The sequence below is a fragment of the Drosophila rhopaloa genome, unplaced genomic scaffold, assembly GCF_018152115.1.
Source record: "Drosophila rhopaloa isolate 14029-0021.01 unplaced genomic scaffold, ASM1815211v1 contig_155, whole genome shotgun sequence".
In the NCBI taxonomy this organism is placed as follows: Eukaryota; Metazoa; Arthropoda; class Insecta; order Diptera; family Drosophilidae; genus Drosophila; species Drosophila rhopaloa.
The window spans coordinates 13,390,740-13,403,981 of NW_025335034.1; positions in this window are offsets into that span (position 1 = coordinate 13,390,740).

Below are 13,242 nucleotides of genomic sequence, written 5' to 3' on the forward strand. Positions count from 1 at the left end.
TACCCTTGCAGAGAGTATTATAATTTTGGTCAAAAGTGTGCAACGCAGTGAAAGAGACATCTCCGACCCTATAAAGTATATATGTAGATTCCTGATCAGGATTGCCTCCTGAGTTGATATAAGCATGTCCGTCTGTCTGTACGTCTGTCTGTTTCTACGCGAACTAGTCTCTCAGTTTTAAAGATATCGAATTGAAACTTTGGACACACCCTTCTTTCCTTTGCACGCAGTATATAAATCCAAATCGGACGACTATATCCTATAGCTGCCATATAACTAAACGATTGGAAATGCCATAACTTTGGTGTTTTTAAAGATAGAAAGTTGGGATTTTTAATGAGTATTAAGAATGCATCATATGAATATTCTGCAAGGGTATATCAACTTCGGCTCCGCTCGAAGTTAGCTTTTCTTTCTTGTTTTTGTTTGTTGTTGTTTTTTTTTCATTAAACAAAAGCCATTCTTTTCGGCGGCGCATGGGATTTCCGCTCACTAGAACATCTGAAACCAAAAATTCCAACGGGATTACGAAGAGTACATGTATGGCTATGGCATGAACTAGGAGTATTAAATTCGCACAATAATTAACAAAATGGTGGACCTTTGAACATTTTTTTTTAAATCGCCTTCTTTTCAGCCACAAATCAAGTTAAAAAGTAAAGAAGATCTTCACCGATTTGTATAGAATAACGTATTAAAATTTGGAACCGATTGTATTAATAGTTTTTGAGTAACCTCTTGCGACAGTTGTAAAAATACTGTTTCGAGAAAAACGCGTTTAAAGTTTTGAGAAGCTCTCGCCGGCGCCTGACGCTTCCACCATAAATCGGCTATATCTTCAAAAGTTTTTGAAACTGCAACTTGAAATTTTAAAGGAACATTCTTGAATAGTTATAGGTTAGAATAAAATAAAAAAAAACGATTTTTTGAAACCGGGGTCCCCATAAGCGGAAGAATTCCATTTATAATTTTATACCAACTCTATCAAAAAAAATGATTCAATACGTTGAACTTACATGGAATTTAAGTGAAACTTCAATCAAACAAAATTGTCAGGAATTAAATGGCGATATAAAAATAAATGGAAGCAAAATTATTATTTTATTAAAACAATAAAATTGGAAATGTTATTTTAAGTGAACATTTCAGAATTGTCCAGAATTTGATTTAACACCATTGTATTCACCGATTAATGTAACCAAGATACAGATAGTAGGGCATAATGACGTTTTAAAACTAATTTCAGAAAATAATACCACACTTTTTTGCAATTATAATAATAAATTTTTTTAATTTATCAAAAATTTTTACATTATTTCCACTTACCTTTTTATATACCAAATTTAAAAACAAGCAAAAAATAATCAAGAACCACAACAAGAAATAGAACCGGCACAAAACCAATTGGCTGCATTATAACCTGAAATGCCAGCCTAAGCATAGGCAACCCTTTTTAAGCGGAGGGAAGTGACATATTCACATACTCAGTTATGTTCCAAGTACCAAATAAGAATATGCAATCCGGAGCAGGCGATGCCGCTCTTCAATAGCATAAACAATTCTTGCAATTGCCCCGCCCTAAGTGGCACTCAAATTATTGTTTATTCCCAAGCGGGCGATCTCGGTCCCAAATTTATGTAAGCAAAGGGCAACACAAGTAAGATTTTTGTCACAAGAATTTAGTCTTAAGCCAATCTTTAAATAATAAAGCTTCGCATTTAATTGTGTTTTAATTCAAAGTTCGGCGTTGAACTTAACCCAACGGGTTCATTTATTCGACTCAAACTCAATAATTTCACTATATAAACTTCAACTTCCCAAGTTTTCTTCCTTTCGTGTTAATTATTATTTTTTGTTGTTTTAGAGCATTGAATTTGTGGGGATTATTTAATTATTAATTTTTTTTTTTAACAACACAAACTTTTTTACTTTTGTCGGTTGATGCAGTTTTTTTTATTCTTGGTATTCATTTATTGAGTCTTCTCCTTTCGGATACTAACAATACGCGTGTCAAATCTTATTGTAATAATCTAACTAACAAACATATGACTGTAACTGATTTATGGGGCCCTGAGAATTATTGCGTTGAAAGGTCATTGCGTAGTGGGCGGCTTCTGCTGGAAACCACAGTCAAGCCTTTTGCGAGATAATTTGCGTGCCATGGTGCCCCAGTGATAGTCCTCAGGATTGTACGCGCTGCATGATGTCATGATGTAGCTGCAAGTCGCGTTTCCCCATAGCTGGAAGCCATATGTCCAGATAGCTTGGGAGTGGAGTTGTAGAGCAGGACTTTGTAGTCCAGACGCAGGGGCTATCGAATGTATAATATTCCACTGGAGTTGCTGGCTTTTAGTTTCAGATGTAGTTTCTTGCATTCGATGTGTCTTCTCCAGGTTAGTCGTCCGTCTAGGTGGACGCCGAGACACGTTATTTCGTTGACGTGGGGAATCGGCATACTATTCAATGATAGTGGAGGGCATGTTTGCCTGTTGTGAGTAAACGTTATGTGTTTACATTTTTGTTCATTAATATTAATACTCCAATCAGAAAGCCACCTTTCAACTATGATGAGGTAATTGGCTAGTTGTGTTGTTGCTCGGTGTGGGCTCCTCGAGGGACTTAGATTGCAGTGTCGTTGATGTTGGCAGCGGCTCGTTCGTAGGAATATCCTATGTATATAGGTCGAACAGAGTTGGCCCAAGTGCGCTTCCTTACGGGACTCCAGCTTTGATAATGTAGTCGTCAGACTCTGTTGTAGAGGTGCGACTCAAGTAGCTTATGAGGGTATGTAGGCAAGTGTGTTTTGATTTTATGCAAGAGGCCATCGAGCCAGACTCGATCGAAAGCTTGAGATACATTGAGGAATATTTTAGATGTTATTCTCTTAACTTGTTCGATTGTTCCATGGCTTTGACGGAAGCCAAATTGATGTGCCCATAAAATAAATTTTTCGAACAATTTAGACAGACAATAAACAGACAATAAACTTATTGGTCTGGAGGATGACAAAATTGTGTGGTCTTTTCCGGGCTTCGGTATCATTCTGTTAGTAGATATTTTCTATTTGCTCAGATAGTAGTCGAGACGTATGATTCCATTGAAGAGTTTACAAATAGCCTCAATAGCAGAGTTTGGAAGTTAAATTATTATTTTTGGTGTTATTAGGTCACTGCCCGGAGTCGTTTTCGGTTTCAGATCCCCGATCACTTTCGCGATCTCTTTTGGCTGAAGCAATGTTGGTAAGGATATAGTTTCCAATTCGATTTCTGGTAGGAGAAATGGACCAGTGGCAGGGTTCGGCTGGAAAACGCTTCGGAGATGTGAAGCAAAAGTCTCGGCTCTATCTTTGTCGCTGCGTGCCCAGCTACCTGATGAGTTTCTTATCGGAGTGACTGTTTTGATGGAAGAGCTCAGATGGATGAGTCCTCCACTCAGGTTGTTTTGTACTGGTTGGCGAAAGTATTCCGATGTACCGTAGTTGTGCAATTTCGGAGTCTTTCTTGAGCGCTTGTTTTAGTGTGTGAGTTGCTTCCTTAAGACGTTGTTTTGAAGATGGCGATCTATTGGTTTGCCAAGCACGTCGCAGACGCAACTTTTCCAGTACAAGCTGTTGCAATTGCAGCTTAGTTTTGAAATGGTTGGTTTGCACGTTCTTCCCTTGAGGTGTTGAAATAGAGGCTGCTGCCACGAGTATATCTTCAAGAATATCGGTGAGGCAGTCTATGTCCACTTCGATGTTGAGCTGCGGGGTTAGTTCGATATGGGAACTTACATACTTCTTATATTTTAACTAGTTGGTTCTGTGCGATGTCAGTCTCTGGGGGTGAACTGTAGTTTCTGGGCTTTGAAGATGAGTTATAAGCAATGGCGAATGGCCTGATAAAAGTCCGAAAGCACTTTGGCGCTTATTATGTTGCGTGGAATGTTTTTTGTCACCGCAAAATCTATTAAGTCTGGGACTTTTCTGGGGTCTTCTGGCCAGTATGTGGGGCTACAAGGGGAAACATAGTCCAAACATAGTTTGTTTCTCAGTTTTCAAATTACATTATATAATTGCCTTCCTTTGGGAGTCACGAGTCGTGATCCCCAGTGCGTATGTGTTTGGCAGTTGTAAGAATCCATGAATTTTTCTTCAGAAATTGTAAAGCGAGACGGGCAGTAGACAGCGTTACCTGGCTGCACTTTGATAGACGTGGCCTGCAAGTAATTAGTTGCAAACCTTTGTGAAAGTGGTGTTCCCTGATTAGGATGGCGGTTCCGCCGTGGGCTTCACCGTCTGGATGATCTGTGCGGTATAAGGTGCAGCCTCTTATATGGAATCTGTATTTGTTTGTGAGGTGCGTCTCCATCAGTAGCATAATATCGATATGATTTTCATTCAGAACTGTATTATATCAAGTTTGTGCCGGGAAACGCCATTAGCGTTCCACATGGTTATTCAATCATTTGGAATGCTTAGCTGCAATCAACTGTAACAGCATGTTCTGATTTTGAACCAGTGCTTGAAAGGTCGTTTTCACGAAGGACATAACTTGATGTAAGTAACTTTGTTGCATGGTAACAACCATAGCTTCCAGTGTTCATTTGACTATCCTGGGAGCTGCTAAACGTTTCCTAGATTACACTGGAGTAAGTTTTCCGTTCCTGTTCGAAAGGCATCTGCATATGAGAAGCCTGTCTGGGTATTTAGCTGACCAAATGAGGATCTTGCAGCCGTCCCGAAAAATACTTCCGGCGTCGTTTTTGAGTAAGTGTATACGTTTTGGGGATTTTGATGACGCGTTGTTGTCAACACAGTCCTCCACAGTTTCCATATTTCTTCTTTTGGGGGTCTTCCTTCTTGGCAGGGCAGTTAGCGGAACCGTGAAAGTCTTCACTAACTACACAGACTGATCGAAATGTGCAGTATGTCGTGTTGTGTCCATACTCCTGACAGTTTGTACATGTCACTGGGCCGTTCCTTTTATGTGGCTCTTCCACATTAATTCTTCGGTGCAATCGGTACTGCATTTTGTAAATGGGAGGAAGAAGTTCAAAACGCATTTGATATCGCGCGGTGACAGAGACCGTTGACGTTGCTGTTCCAGTTGCTGCTGCTGCAGGAATTAATGAGGTCACAGTGGTCGTAGCTGGTGAGCTGTGAGTCGAAGCTGGGGGTGGGGTACTACACTGCAAGTGGGAGTTGGGGTGAGTAGGGCGGGAGAACAAGACCGTACTCTTGCACTGTCAGTGGTCAGTAGGGCTGAGTTGCTCTTTGAATAAGTTTTTATAATTCTATATCACGGGTTGAGAAATAAGACAGATAAACGTTTCTACGCTCATTTATTGGATCACCGCTCATTGATCTATTATTCGTGGCACTACTTATTTTTTACTTTTTTAAAAATAATTTTGTTCATAGTACTTTTTAATATTTTACTTTTTATTGAGGTGTTTATAGTTAATTGTTTTCAACTTTTCAAATGTTTTTTCTGGAGCTATCAACTTTGTCGCCTCCCCTGTCGTCCTTCATGTAGCCAGCCAAAACCCCTTGCAATTTTTATAATAGAATTTTAGGTCTTTTGTTTATAAAAACATGTTTTACTCCAGCTTAATGTGGTGATCTTTATTCAGAGTATCTGGCCTTGATGATCAGGTCAGCCTCATGATTCACCTATGATCTCCTATGCCTGCATGTTTATGTTGTTACATACATCTTTGTCGCACGAAAATTAGAAAGCTACGTTCAGTGGTGTTTTACTAAGGATTGTATATTGTGCCACTGCAGTAGATTTTTAACATATTGGCTCTGACGTAAAGTAATGAAGCCCAGATCGTAAATGCCAAGGCACAGTCGATATAGTCAAAAGATTAACCTTTTTTGGCTGCTTATGCATATAATGACTTTTTTTTGTCTATCCAACATTCCTGTCCGATTGTTTTAAGACATAATTCTGCTTTTCAATAAAAGTGTTTTTTGTGCGGTTGATTCATATAAACATTTCTTTGTTAAGTAGTGCAGAAATCATTTTGGTGCAAATAAAGGTGCAAGAGTGAAACAAATTCCTTTCCTGCAGAAACAGGTAAAACTGCACTAAACGTGCCCTTTCAAAATTGCTATAACATGCCATTAACTGATTCTCCCAGGATATTTTAATGTTACGTCCAACATTATCCTTTGCCTTATCCTCATATTCTTGCCGAAAAATACTTTGGTAGTAGAGCCCATTTCCCTGGCTGTTCGAAAACATTTGGTATTATTTTCATTTTGGTTAACCCATTTTGCACTAAACTGGTCAAGCTACAAAAACAGCTACCAAGAAGAACAACTATTGGGTATTGGGGCACAAGCAAGGAATATAAAAAATCAAAAACAAAACACCTTGCAGATGTCGGTCACTTCTATGTATTATACTTTCCGGATGACCCGGAAGCCAAGCCACCGGTATAAAAGACCACATTCTCAAGGCAGCCGAGATCAACCAGAAAAACCCACCTAGCATGTTATATCAGCGTTTTGGTTCTGACATGCGCGCCAGTTCCCATCTATTTAATAATAATGCCAAAGACAAAGTCAATATGGAAACGTAATTAGAGATCGTTTGGAGTTTAACGTCATGCAGAGACTCATTTTCCCTTTTTAATTTTCATTTATAATAATGAGTCATAAGATAGTTCGCATTATAAGAAAATAAAAATAATTTCAAAATAATAACAATAATAATAATTTATGTTACCAAAAATTATAGGCCTATTAATTGCACCACCGCAGAATACTACCTCGAAACATAATCAATATAAACTATGTAACTGTCAGCCAGCACCGCTAACAATCATGAACAGCAAAAACCTGGAATCAACAAAGATAAAATAAAAAACAAAATGTTTCAACGTTTATACTTGTAGTTGTAACTTGCACCCCCTTAAGTCAATATTGAACACCGCGAGTGGCGTTTTTTTCACTTCCCATAACTTGTCATTATGTTGACATATGTTTTTTAGTTAACAGTCTTAAAGACAATAAGCCGAAAACCTAAATTTTTTGTATAATTTAATACACTAATGTTAATGACCCAGTGTGCCGTGCTCGACTGAGCAGGACCTGACACGAAGGACGGGCGGTCGATCGATTTGAGGTTTCACGAGGCGTTGTCCTGGAGAGCCCTGCGATTACCGACGAAGTCCCGGAAACAGCTGCCTACCGACACCCCGAGTGCCAGAGTACCACCCTACCAGCCAGGAAGGGCGAGCATTGGACCGTTGAGGCATTCAAGATGCGTTTGTCCTGGAAGATCCCAGCAGTTCAAAAAGTCCCGGAACGGCGGTCGTCCTAAAAGCAGAGCAGAGGACATCGGCAGCAACGATAGCAGACGTCAAAGGCAGCCACGTCACGATAGCAGCGCAGAACTCATTAAGAGAGCGCGGAAACGTCACGGACGTCAGGCAATAGGGTGAGGGGTGGTGGGTGGAAGGTTCGTCCGCGCTAGGCGTAAAGCAAAGTGAACTGCAAGGCAGCTTCCTGGCCTGTTCACCCTAGTATGAGAACGGAGACGTTTTCCTAAGCCAGCAAGGCCGAACTCTCTGCGAGTCCACGCGACAAGCGGCCCCGAGTCAACGCGTCGACGAGCGAGCGGAGGCGAATCACTACTAGCATCCCGAGACACAGGAAAGAGCCGGTGGTCAATGGCCTTCTCATTGATCTGCGTGCAGTCACGTCATATAAATTTGGTGGGACGAACACACAATCTTCTGAGCTAGCCGCACGAATCTCGTGGCGAGCAGAGCAAGTAAATCAGTTCGTTACAATATATTAAAATTGAAACACAAGACAAGAACAAGACTTCAAGACTAAAAAGACAGACATCTGACAATTGGGAGACTCATACCAGCCCAAGTGGCTCTTTTCCTGTAAACTACCTGTGAACACTACAAAGCGTGAAGGTGAATTGAGTTTCACAATGCACACTATTTATAAAGCTGTTGGTTTTTTAATATAAAAAAAAAATGAATAATGATAAGTACCCAAAGAACAGAGATACTTATGTATATGTCGGAGCTATATTTTTTCGTTAATCTCAATTTTAAATAGCTAAGCGAGTCCCGATTGCGCCAAGAGTTCAAATTCATCATCTTTTATCATATCGCATTTCACATTTAATCTTTGTTTCCAATTAGACTTTCATAAAAAAAGACAATCGTCCTCTGACTCCCACCAAACATCACTTTTTTTTACGCAAAAACGAATGTTTGCGGCACGCACTTTAACGGTAATATCTCTCTGAGGTGTCTTATACCGGAGTTAATCGGTTTATAATCCCGCTCTCTCTCTCTCTTTTCGTTTCTATCTCGTTTCGTGGTGCTTAACATCAATGTCTATAGGTGTTTCGCTCCCGCTCTGTCGCTCTCCTTTCTGTCTCATCAAAAAGTTCTTGAGCACTTTCGATTTTTTTGTCCGCTTTAGTGCACCGTGGTCCGTGGTCAGTGGCTTTCTATTCATTAAAAAATTTCAAGAAAGTTATCTCGGCTGGACAGCAAAGTATTTCCTGCCATCCATGTGATAAAATTTATCACGCAAAGTGTCTTGGCTATTCTGGACTGGTTCGCGATGCCATCGATAAGAGGAGTGGCCTACGCTACTACTGCGATGAATACATCGTATATGAGAACCAGGCAATATCTCTTAGGCGGCTCACAGAAAGCAGTGTTACGGAATTAATCCGGAACTGCCGAAAAAAAACCGACATGCTCGTGGCGCTTGAATCGCAGCTCACTAGTCGCATGCTAGCTGAGCCCGATTCCCCAAAGCGCAAAAAAGACGCGGTCGGTGGGCATGGCAGGTGCCGTGCAACCTGCTGCCCGCGATTCGATTCCAGCTCAGCTGCCAATCTTAGGTGCCACTCAAAAGGCGCCGCTAGGTACCTCCGCTCTGTCCGATCAAAATAAAGTAGTGGCCCCACCACCGCATGTGTACTTAACGTCCGGATTACCGGCCGATACTGGTAGTACAGATACAAATTCTGTAGTACCAAAACACATGCAACCCATGTGTTGTACAAAAAACTTACCCAGCTAAAACATGTATTTGTTTCACGGCTCGCCTTAGACCTCTCATCAATGGATATAACGGCTTATATCCATAACAAAATCCAAGTTGATGATTTGAAAATCGAACAACTTAAATTTTTTTATGCTAGGAAAGTATCATCATTTAAGATTGGTATTCCTTGTGCTATTTTCTAGTTTCTGGCCCGAGGGCATATTTGTAAAATAGTACGAAGCTATGAGAAAAAAGAATAGTTCAGGGGAAATGGAAAATACCATTAAGGAACCGTCCCCAGCGCCCTCCACATCCTCTTCTGTCCCAAAAAAATAGCCTCTTCTTTTCTTCTTTGCTATCAGAATATAAGAGGCTTACTTAGTAAGCTGACTAAATTGTACTCGGATAGTTTTTCATTCCCATATAATTTTATGGTATGTACAGAGACCTGGTTAAGGCCGGATATTCTTAGCTCCGAAATTCTCCCATGTAAGTACACAATTTACAGGCTTGATCGTCAGTCCAGACGGGGAGGTGGAGTCCTGATTGCTGTCGACCCCACCTTTTGATCTGAATTACTAACTTTCGAAGAATTTTACGACATCGAATTCCTATTTTAAAATTATCGTTTCCCGGTAGTTTTGTATATATTATTGTTTCATTTATCCCACAATCATCTGAGTTCCCTATTTACGCAAATCACCTTTCCGTTATTCAGTCCATTTCCAAAAAACTGTCGGATCGAGATCAGTTAATAGTATTAGCTGATTTTAATATACCTAGGCAAAATGGTCCCCTGACGAAAACTCTAACATTTTACTTCCTTTAGCGCAGCATGACTTTATTCACGGCTTGCTTGACATTGCGCTATCCCATGTAAACCATGTTAAAAACTCTTTAGGATGTTTACTGGACTTGTGTTTTGTTTCAAATTCAGAAGGCGTTTCTCTATTAAGAACATCACCACTTACACAACCGGAAGATCCTTATCATCCAACTCTAGAGCTGACTGTAGATGCAAGAACAGAACTGAATAAAAAATCCGAAAAGTCGGTTAAACGAATCCGCTGCTTTCGTAAGGCAACTTTCATAAATACTTTTATATCCGGGCATGACTGGTCCGAATTTTATTCATGCACTAACATGGCTGAGGCCGTTAATATCTTTTATAATGCATTGAACTCCTTCTTTTATCTGTGTGTTCCGTTATGCTATCCGTCAAATTCAAATAAACCTACATGGTTTAATAAGGAGTTGTCACACCTAAAAAATATTAAGGCCAGACTTTTCAATAAATTTAAAATGTTCGGTTCACAATCTGCCTTCTCTCGATACCTAAGGGCTCGGTCTAATTTTACCTTGCTTAACGCCCGGTGTTATAAAATACTCTATCTGACTCGTTGTAGGGTCCAATTTTCACAAGATTCAAAACAGTTTTATAATTTTGTTAACACTAAGCGTAAATTAGCCTGTTACCCTGCATCACTATCATATGAAAATTCTACGGGAAATACTGATCAGGTAATTGCCGATCTCTTTGCCCAGTTTTTCCAGACAACATATTCTGTTTCATCCCGTCCAAATCCGTCTTATTCAAATGCCATAGCCAAGTCAAACTTAATTTTTTGTCCGAGATTAAGCGAAAGCTCCCTTCTCTTGGATCTCCATAAAGTTAAACCAGTCTAGTCACCTGTTCCAGGCTGCGTGCTTAAATACTGTGCTGAAACTCTGTGTAGACCTCTGCACAAATTGTTTACCTTGTCTTTGAAAACTTCTCATTTCCCACTTATCTGGAAGGAGTCATATGTTATTCCCCTTCTTAAGAAAGGAAATAAATCAAATACAAGTAATTACAGAGGCATATTCAAATTATCCGCCATCCCAAAGCTTTTCGAAAACGTTATTACACCCCACTTGGAACATCTTTGTAGCTCAATTATATCTCCATGTCAACGAAGATCTACGACGAGAAACCTCTTGGAGCTATCGCCTTTTGTAATAAATGGGTTCAGAAAGAACATGCAGACTGACGTAGTTTACACTGATTTTAGTAAAGCGTTTGGTTCAGTAAATCTCTTGCTTCTTGTACTAAAGCTAGACTTATTAGGGTTTCCATGTGATCTTCTAACATGGATCTTAAGGTATCTAAGTGTTAAGACTCAACGAGTCCTCTTTAAAAACTCGACCTCTAATTTGATCCAAGTTACTTCAGGCGTCCCACAAGGAAGCCACCTTGGCCCACTTCTTTTTACTTTATTTATAAACGATCTCCCTCTAATCTTGACAAGGTCGCCTGTCCTTATGTACGCAGATGACGTTAAGTTATGCCTGCAATATAACGAAATTTCCAGCAGTTCAGACTTACAATCGGACCTAAATGCTTTTCAAACATGGTGTTGTGAAAATCTTTTGGATTTAAATAGCGCTAAGTGTAAAGTAATGACATTTTGTAGGGTGAACCCACAATATGCAACGTATAAGCTGGGTGGCTGTGCGTTGTCTTGAATTACGCATGTTGATGACCTTGGCGTCCTCCTTGACCCAAAACTTATGTGTTGTGACCATATTACTTCCATGGTGAATAAAGCCAGGGGATTACTTGGATTTATTAAAAGGTGGTCAAAGTAATTCGATGATCCCTATGTTACAAAGACTCTGTTCATTTCACTAGTCCGTTCAATCCTGCAGTACTGTTCAGCAGTTTGGAGTCCTCAGTATGGTGTACATATAGACCGGATAGAGTCTGTGCAAAAGAACTTTTTATTATTTGCTCTACGGTGCCTTAACTGGAATGCAAGCCTTATTTTACCATCCTACTCTAGTAAACTGCTCCTAATTAATCTACCATCCTTATTAAACCGTAAAACGATGCTTGGCACAACTTTTATTTATAAACTTATTCACGGGATGTGGAGAGTCCCGAGTTACTAATAGAATGACCAGGAACTATATTCCGCTTACTTTAAATATTTGTAGATCTAACTATGATATGCATGAACCGTTTAGAGTACTGTGTAACGACTATAATAGACCATGTTATTTCTACTACCGACTCTTTGCCAAGCCTAAAAGCATTAATTTTATCTTACTTAGTACAAAATTAGTATTAGTCTCGTAAGTATTTCTAACTAAGTCTGTCCGCTTCTATATTGTCCTTTTTCACTTTTCGCGATCTCGTTTTTACGCCCATTGGGCTCCGCGCGTAACAAGCACTGCTTGGTGTCGTAAGGGCCACTTGTTTGCGCTGATCATAGTGCACCAACGTCCGAATATAAAACAAGAGAGAACGCTATAGTCGAGTGCCTCGACTATTAGATACCCGTTACTCAGCTAAACAACTTAATATAAATATACCTTCTTGTAATAAATTGACTAGAAATATTAAACTTACATACTTATATTGGCTAAACACATACATTCTTAAATAGTATTATGTATATTAAAGTCTAAATGTTTGCACAACACGAGTAACGGGTATAGCGAATAGCTTTTTTGAAAGGAGTTATCTTTGCCGGGCAATTGCAACTGAGTACAATGTAAATACATACATATGTATATGCTTACATAAATACACATATACGCCATTGTTTGACTCAGACCTCCAATTTGGCTAACTTGATTTGATTTGCATAGTTCTTGGGATATAGTTCGGTATTGACAAATGAAAAAAAATGAAATTAGCGTTGACTCTGTTGAGCACCTTGGTCAGCTGTTCCAAAGTCATCCGTTAGATGGCGCCATAAAAGGCGGAAATGTAGGCGCTAGCCAGGCTTAGAGTGGGCGTGGCAAACTTTTATTAGGCCAATCGATATTTATTGACGAAACAAATACATATCAATTAAAATTTTCATAATATCATCAAAACTGTGGCCACAGCTTGTGGCTTATGGGCGTCGGAGGGGGCGTGGCACCATTTTGAAACAAACTTGCGCTGCGTAGGAACTCCTCAAATCTACATGCAAAATGCCAATCTTCTAGCTTTTATAGTTTCCGAGATCTCAGCGTTCATACGGACAGACAGACAGACGAACAGACGGACAGACAGACGGACAGACGGACATGGCTAGTTCGACTCGGCTAGTGATCCTGAACAAGAATATATATACTTTATAGGGTCGGAAACGCTTCCTTCTACCTGTTACATACTTTTGCACGAATACAATATACCCTTTTACTCTACGAGTAACGGGTATAAAAAGTATATCTAAAGCAACAACAAATATATA